We start from the raw sequence: 7,019 nt of genomic DNA on the forward strand, positions 1-7,019 counted from the left end.
TTATGAACAAATCCTCAGTAGCACAGGAACTAGCAGAAAGAATCAACAACTGGGATCTCATCTTATTAAAAAGCGTCTGTGGGCTGGGGATTTAGCTCAGTGGTTTGGGTGCCTGTCTCGCAAGTACAAGGTCCTGAGTTCAATCCCCGGTACCAAAAAAAAAAAAAAAAAAAAAAAAAAAAAAAAAAAAAAAAGCTTCTGCACTGCAAAAGAAACCATCAACAGAACTAAGAGAAAACCCACAATGAGGGAAAAAATTTTTACCAGTTGCTCCTCAAAGGACTATTATCTAGAATATATGAAGAGCTCAAAACAATCAGCCCCCCAAAGATAAAGACCCAGTTCATAAATGGGCATCTGAAATGAACAGACATTTCTCAAAGAAGCCAAAGCAGCGAGTAAATATATGAAAAAAAATGTTCCACATCACTGGTCATTTGAGATGCACATGAGAACAACACTGAGATTCCACCTCACCCCCCAAAGAATGGCTGCTATCAAGGAATCAACCAATAGCAAATGTTGGTGGGGTTGTGGGGAGAAAGGAACCCTTCTCCATTGTTGGTGGGAGTGCAGACTGGTGCAACCACTATGAAATCAATATGGAGATACCTCAAAGAGCTGGGACTAGAGGTTCCATTTGACCCAGCCATCCCTCTGCTGGGCATCTTTCCAAAAGAATTAAAAGAATCATATCACAGTGACATATGTGCATCTATGTTTATAGCAGCAGAGTTTGTAATAGCTAAAACATGGAAACAGCCCATTTGCCCATCAGTTGGAAACTGGATAAAGAAGATGTGGTTTTTCTATAAAATGGAATACTACTCAGCCATAAAGAATGAGAAATTAGTTTCTCAACTATAATATGTAACTTTGTTTTATTTATAATTACATTATTTCAAAAATATAAGAAAATGAGAAAGAACATAATGTTTGCAGATCATATCAAATTAATGTATTTTGATTAGTCTGTATTACATAAGTTCTTGTTTATTTCATATCATTTTTTTGCTGTCATATAAATGCATATTTGAAATTTTTATTCAGTATCTTCATTTCTTATTATCATGTATGTTTGCAATCTTTAATAAAAAGAATGAGAAGGGGCTGGGGATTTAGCTCAGCAGTTCGGTGGCCTGCCTTGCAAGCGCAAGGACCTGAGTTCAAAGCCCCGGTACCAAAATAAAAAGAATGAGAAATTAGAGTCAATCATAAGAAAATGGATACATTTTGAGGATATACTCCTAAGTGAAATAAATAAGTCACACATGTGTAAATACTGAATAGTTTCTCTGGTGTGAAAACTATACTAGTTCACAAGATCCTAATGAGATAATTAACAATGTGAAATAGGAAGAAAAGGGTTAAAGGTGTAGGGGAAGTGGGAAGAGTAGGGGGAAGGGAATAAGGGAAAAGAAAAAACTATGAAAAAATGGAAATAAAGTGTCTGTAAATGGGGAGGGGAGGAGAGGGTGAAGGGATGGAAGGGACAAGGGGAAAAATGAGAACCAAGACCTGTCATGTAAGATCCAAGTAATGAATGTATCTGTACTGTATACCTAGAATGTACCAATAAACTCAGTAAAAAGAAAAAAAAAGATGTGGGTTTTCTATGAAATGGAATATTACTCAGCCATAAAGAATGATTAATTATAGTCATTCATAGGAAAATGGATGCATATTGAGAACATACTTTTAAGTGAAATAAGTCACACGTGTAGATACTGAATAGTTTCTCTGGTGTGAAAAACTATAATCGTAAATAAGATCCTAGTGGTATGGTTGGCAATGTGAAATAGGAAGAAAAGGGGAAGTGGGAAGGGTAGGGGAAAGGAAATAAGGGAAAAGAAAAAAATCTGAGAAAATGAAAAATGGAAATAAAGTTTTTGTAAATCGGGAAGGGAGGAGGGGGTGAAGGGAGAGCAGGGACAAGGGGAAAAAATGAGAACCAAGACCTGTCATGTAAAGGTACAAGATCCCAATGATGAATGTAACTGTACTGTATACCTAAAATGTACCGATAAACTCAATGAGGAAAAAAAAAGAATAGGGGCCTTCTTAGGTCTTCTAGCTAATCCTGACTGGAAGGAGTTAAAAACAAAATTTACTAAACAAATTCCCATGGGGAGCAAGTCAAGGATGGGGATGGAGAAAGAGAGAAAAATCAGATAAAGAAAGGCATCAAATGGCCTTGGGACTTGTGCCAAGAGACCAGAGAAAGAGCTGACAACTGGGACACAGAGAGAAAGCCAGGTGCACAAATGATAAGCCACCCACCCCACCTCCAAAAGAATACAGGAGAAGCAAGGAGGAGGGTGGTTGACTAACTTTACGGCAGTATGTACTCACACCTGTGCACTAACATATATGTGTGTCTTCACTCTAGAGTCACTATATTATTCCCTCTAGGCTCATTATAGAGTACAATAGATACCCATATGCCCCCTTACTCTAAGTTAACCATGAATAAAATATCCCCTTGCCAACTAGCCACTCATCCCAAAGATAAGGCCGTAAAAGGTAGGGCAAGGACAAATAGAAAGAAACTATACTAGATCACCAGAAGAAATGATGATAGGCAGAGGTGTCTGGAAGCCAGTCAAGTTATGGCAAGTTTTGGGTGGCAGGGAAGGGTCTCTGATCTTCCCTTTAAAAGCAATCCTTAACAAAGGACCAATGGTCCTCCATCTTTCTGGAGCCCCCAACCCTAATTCTTCCTTACCAGGGTACCTATCTATCTTCTCCTTTCCTCCCCTTCCTTTTCCTCTTTACAAATAAAGTATCTTCCTTTTGTTAAATTTTGTCCCTCTAAAAATTTTTTACTGGGGCTGTTTACAATCCCAGTGGGCTGCTGAGACAACAGAGCAGCAGTGTTGGCCCCCCAGATGTGACCAGTCATCTAACACGGTGGTTCTCTCCTGGGGACATTTGGCAGTGTCTGGAGATATTTCTGATTGTCACAAATGAGGGAGAGAGGCAGTGATGTTTGCATCTGGTGGGCAAAGGCCAGGGATTCTGCTAAACATCCTACTGTAACAGGAATTAGTGGGACAGAAGTTAGGATTCTATTAGGTAGTAAGGACAGCAGCCCCAAAATGGAGTCTGCTTAGGTCTGACTCTCCAGGAATCTTAACAAAAACATCTGCCAGGTGTCCTTCAGCTTCCTTGCACCACGCCCTCCCCCAGATATGATCAGGCAGGCTGTTGGCTCAAAGGCGCATGGTTCCTGCATGCATACTGCATAGATTGGACTCCAAGAAATATGTAATCTATAGGGTAGAGATTATATTGCTTACACAACAGCCAAAACTCCCTTCTAAACCCCTTAAAAACCTCTAGAAAAAGAGCCTTTGTGAGTATCCGAGTCAGAACTCCTGGTCAGCTAGTGAGAGTTTTACTTCCTTTCTTTTGTATTTTTTTCTTCTTTGTATCTTTCACTTTACCTTCATATCTTTTAAATAAATTTGTTGTACCCTTCCTCCTCCTCCATGTAGCAGTTTTATTCTTCATCACTCTAGGACATTGCTGGTTGTCAAAACTGGGGCAGAGAGGCAGCGATATCTGTGTCTAGTGAGCAGAGGCCAGGGATGCTGTTAATCAGCCTGCAGTGCACAATGCAACTCTAGCCCCAGCACAAAACGTCAATAGAGCTGAGGCTCAGAAACTCAATGACAGATATACTTTTCAGAGGTAAACTGAGAGACGATGGGGCACTCAAAGTTGTTTTTCTTTCTGCTTACAATATTTTGCAAGGTACACAATCAGGGAAGAAAGGATGTCTTTATGAAGTGTATTTAAATTTTGCTTCAAGGCCAAGTGATTATGAAATTGGGCTTTGAAGTTACAGGGACCTGGTTTCTCATCCAGGTTCTGCAGACACTCTCTATGATTTTGTACAACTTATATCATCTCTTTATAAGCCTCAATTTTCTCATCCGATAAACTAATACATGTAGTAAATTTGTCTCTGTCTTTCTCTATCAACTGAGGGGGTGCATTAACACTTTATGTTAAGAAAGCAACGGAAGCATGACCATGACAAATATCACCACTCCATGTTAGTCTAAAGCCATGTCAGGTAGACTAATGAACACCAAAGATGACCATATTGAAATCCAAATTCCCATAGACTGTGAATGTTATCTCACATGGATAAAGAAAATTAAGGTTGCGAATGTAATTAAAATTGATTATCAGTTAACCTTGAGGTGGGGTGAATAGTCTAGATTTCTCAGGGCCTCCAAATCTAATTACATGAGTTCCTAAAAATGGAAGAGGCAGGGCTGGGGATTTAGCTCAGTGGTGCTGCTGCCTGCCTTGCAAGTAGAATGTACTGAGTTTGATCCCTGGTACCAAAAAAAAAAAAAAAAAGGAAGAGGCACAAGAGAGAGGTTGGGAGAGATGCATGTGAAAAGAACTAAACCACTCTCACTGCTGTTTTTATTTCCTCCCATGCTGAGGATCAAACTTAATGCCTTCCACATGCTAGGCAAGCACTCTACCATCAACCTACATCCCCAACCTTACTATTACTTTTGAAAATGAAGGAAGGGAGCTGCACTCAAGGAATGCAGGCAGCTTTTAGGAACTGGAAAAGACTAAGAAATATGTTTTCCCTAGAACCTCCAGAAATAAATGCCCTGCCAAAACCTTGATTTTAGCCCAGTGAGACCTGTATTTGACCTCTGACCTCAAGAATCATAATATAATTTTAGTTGTGGTAATCATTTACAAAAGTGACGGAAAATAGTTAAACATGCTTATATTGTTCCAGTAAGATGCCAAAGAGATAGTGACACTTTCTCTTGCACTCTGAATACCCAAATTAATCCAAGCACAAGACCTCCTAAACCAGCTGTTAGGGGCTGAATTGTGTTTTTGTATGTTGACGTACTGATTCCTAGTTCCTCAGATTAAATGTCACAGTATTTGGAGATAAGATCTTTAAAATGGTGATTGAATTAAATGAGGGCAATATGACTGGTGTCCTTAAAAATGAGGAATGGGCTGGGGAGTGGCATGAGGTCCTGAGTTCATTGCTCAGAACTGAAAAATAAAAAGGAAGAAAGAAAAAAGAGGATCACCAGCAGCTTGTATGCCAGTAGGGCCAACCATATGAAGAGGCAGCAAGTGGGCTGGAGATTTGGCTCAGTGGTACCGTGTCTGCCTCCCAAGTTCGATCCCGGGTACAAAAAAAAAAAAAAAAAAAAAAAAAAAAGGGAGAGCAAGCTTGAGGCGGGCCATGAGTAAGCTGGAGGTGCCTCAGAACCACCCAATCCTGCAGGCACCTTGATCATGCACTTCCAGCTTCCAGAATTTTGAAAAAATAAATTTCAATTGTTTAAACCACCCCGTCTGTGATACTTAATATGAAAGTACTAAAAATGTCAACTAGGAAAGAAAGGACTAATTTCTGGCCTATATAACATACTACTTATCAGGAATCAATACCCTCAAATTTCCTTTCAAATGTGCTGAGATTCACTATCAAAAAGAAAATGGAGTCTTTCTAAAACCCTTAGCAAGACATACTTGGTCTTTATAGAGGAGTTTTTGTAAAACCTGGAATATTTGATTTTATGAGGTATGGCTGGGGCTCATCATTTTTTTTTTTTTTTGTATCCAGGATCAAACTCGGGTCCTTGCCGAACTACTGAGCTAAATCCCTGCCCCTGGGGCTCATCATTTAAATTATGTGAATAATGAATGGATGTTGCAAAAACAAATGACTTCTTGTTTGAACAAGGTCTACACATATAATACTTAGAAGGAAACTTCTGAATCCAAAATATACTATAATGAGGGAGGAAAAGAGGCATCTTGGGAGCTAAGTCCAATAGTTTTTTTTTTTGTGTGTGGTACTACATATTGAACTCGGGACCTTGCGCATGCGAAGCAGGCAGTGGAACCACTGAGCTAAATCCCCAGCTCTAAGTCCAATAGTTCTAAACTTCAAAAAAAGAAGTTTCACCTGAGCCTGTTGATTATCTTGTATCCTTTGAATCACTAATCAAATTTGGTATTGGGTAAGAGGTATGACTTCCGTGAATCTGACAAATCTTGGGGAAAGCAAGATGATGCACAGCAAAAATTATTTTGTATTTAACTCAGAAATATTCCTTTTAAGTTCGAGCAATACAATTTCACAAATACCTTTTGGATAGAATCATTTGCTATTTTAAGACTTTAATCATAATATAAGCAAAATGATCTCACAAAAGGGACATACATGCATTTATTTGAAACTTTATTATATAAATTTTCATTTCTTTTAAAGATTACAAAACCTGTTCTATGACAGGAATACAAGCAATATTGTTCCAGGATTATTCTTGGATACATCTGAAAGAGCTTAGATTACACATTAATAGTATGATTTGCAAACTTCCCAGATTAGACTCTTAAGTAAAACAATTTAAAGTATTCAGTGATATTTGATACTTTACAAGCATTTTATAATTATGGCAGCAGTGCCAAGCATCTGATGTGATTTAACCACCAATAAAAGGTACAATATGTAAGAACTTGTGACATGGTACCTTGGGCTTCTGGCATGCCTTTACTAGAGAGAAACTAGTATAAAGTAAGATCATATATAATAGTAGAAAAATATTTGTGAATTTTTTCTTTTTTAAAAACTGCTTAAGTAGATACCCACCCATTCCTAACCATGGCCAAAAAATGGAAAATAATTACATCCCTTAGGTATATATCTTCCCTTTTGTTTAGGGCAAGAGTTAAGATAAACTAATACATGTATATAATTTTAAGTGTTACAAACTCATCACCCATAATCACTAAGGATGCTAATGAATGGCAATACTTTGAAGCTTTTTTAAAATTAAAAAACAAAGCTTTAGATGGTAAACTACACTTACAGAAACACAAACCAAATCTTTATCCTTATGCCCTTGCTTTGTATTTAACAGTTCTAAATACTTGAAAAACTCAATATACAGTTCATTCAGTACTATAGTGATAATAGGAGTAGGATGCTCACTTCCATTAGATATTGA

The sequence above is a fragment of the Fukomys damarensis genome, unplaced genomic scaffold (genome assembly GCF_012274545.1).
Source record: "Fukomys damarensis isolate Sample0158 unplaced genomic scaffold, DMR_v1.0_HiC HiC_scaffold_39, whole genome shotgun sequence".
Classification (NCBI taxonomy): Eukaryota; Metazoa; Chordata; class Mammalia; order Rodentia; family Bathyergidae; genus Fukomys; species Fukomys damarensis.